This window comes from Echinops telfairi, unplaced genomic scaffold (assembly GCF_000313985.2).
Source record: "Echinops telfairi isolate 266 unplaced genomic scaffold, ASM31398v2 ScPeMD7_5;HRSCAF=22, whole genome shotgun sequence".
NCBI classification, from domain to species: Eukaryota; Metazoa; Chordata; class Mammalia; order Afrosoricida; family Tenrecidae; genus Echinops; species Echinops telfairi.
The window spans coordinates 30,070,424-30,071,943 of record NW_022103901.1 but is presented as its reverse complement, the minus strand read 5'-3'; positions in this window follow the sequence as shown (position 1 = coordinate 30,071,943).

The following is a 1,520-nucleotide window of genomic DNA, read 5'->3' as shown; positions in this document are numbered from 1 at the left end:
CAACCCTATAAGGCAGGGTAGAATTGCCCCTGTGGGTTCCCAAGACTTCTCTTTTGGGGAGTAGAAAGCCTTGTGTTTCTCTGAGGAGGAGTTGGAGGTTTTGAACCGTTGACCTTGCAGTCAGCAGCCCAATCCCTAACCATTACGATAGGGTTGCGATGAGTTGGAATCGACTCAGTGGCAGTGAGGGTTTTTTGTTCTATTCTGTTTTAATTTTGAGTCTTGTGGTAGTTACATATTCAGGTCTCAACTGGAGGATCTTAGGAATGAAGGGTTGGAGTCCTGCCTGTCAATCAGGTTGCAGCCTGGTAATCCCTCCCTGTGGGCGTGGCCTTCTCATGAAGCTTAGTTTTCTTTTTCCCTTTTTCCTCCCTGGAGGTGGGACACACACTTCTCTCAGCTACACACTCCTGCTGACAAATTACATGGACACACCCTGATGGAGCCTGAGCCCTGGAGCTGGAGGAGCCATATGGAGACCCATGCCAGGGCTGAGATGCTTCCACCACCACTGGGCCCACAAGACTTCCCAGCCGCTGGACTGCGATCTTTCTGCATTCAGCGTCATTGCATGTGTTGCATGAGTCTGAAGAGGAATTTACAGATTGGTATCAGACATATGGACTTGATCTGTACTGGACTGGGATCTTTTCTAAATATACGATTACTTTTTGATATAAAGCTCTCTCTTATACACACATATGTGTCTATGGATTTGTTTCTCTAGTCCACACAGACTGACACACAAGGCACGGCATTGGGTAAACCTGCTGCACAGGACCTCTTTGACGTGTTAAAGAGCAAAAGTGTCACTCTGAAGACAAGCTGAGCCTGAGCCATGCCGTGGTACGGCACTGCCAACGGCCTCATCGGCACGTGAAAGCTGGGCAGTCAGTGTCTTTTAACCACGGTGGTGGAAGTGGTGCTGAATATGGGACCACTAGAGGAAGGAACAGCTTGTTTTGGAAGAAGTCGGGTCAGAATGCTTCTCAGAAGAAAGATTGGTGAGGCTTTCTCTCATGAACTTTGGACTCGCCATCAGGAGAAACCGGGGCGAATCAGGGGGTCAGCGGGAAAGAAGAAGACCCTCGGCAAGGTGGGTTAAGTGGCTGCAACTATGGGCTCAAACCCAGCAGTGACGGATCGTCGAGATGGTGCTGGACTGGTCCGCGTTCCCTCCTGTGGTACATGAGGTTGCTATGGGTAGGGACGGACTCGGGACATGGAGCAGTGACAGGGGGGACACCTGCAGGTAGACTGGCAGCGGCCATGTGGGAACGTGAATAGGGCTGAAGGCCGGAGAATGAGAAGTGGCAGCCACAGCTCTCTAGCCAACATCAGGGTGGACCTCACCAAGTCAGGATGGAACACGAGCTGCGAGACGGGGTGATTCCATTCACAGAGGCGGTACGATGGTAAAGTCACAAGAATGATAGCAACAGCGAGGACCGGGGGCTTCCTGTGCAGGGAGATGAGGGGGGGCCACGGGTGATGGTATTGCTTTACTCATTTCTCCCCCC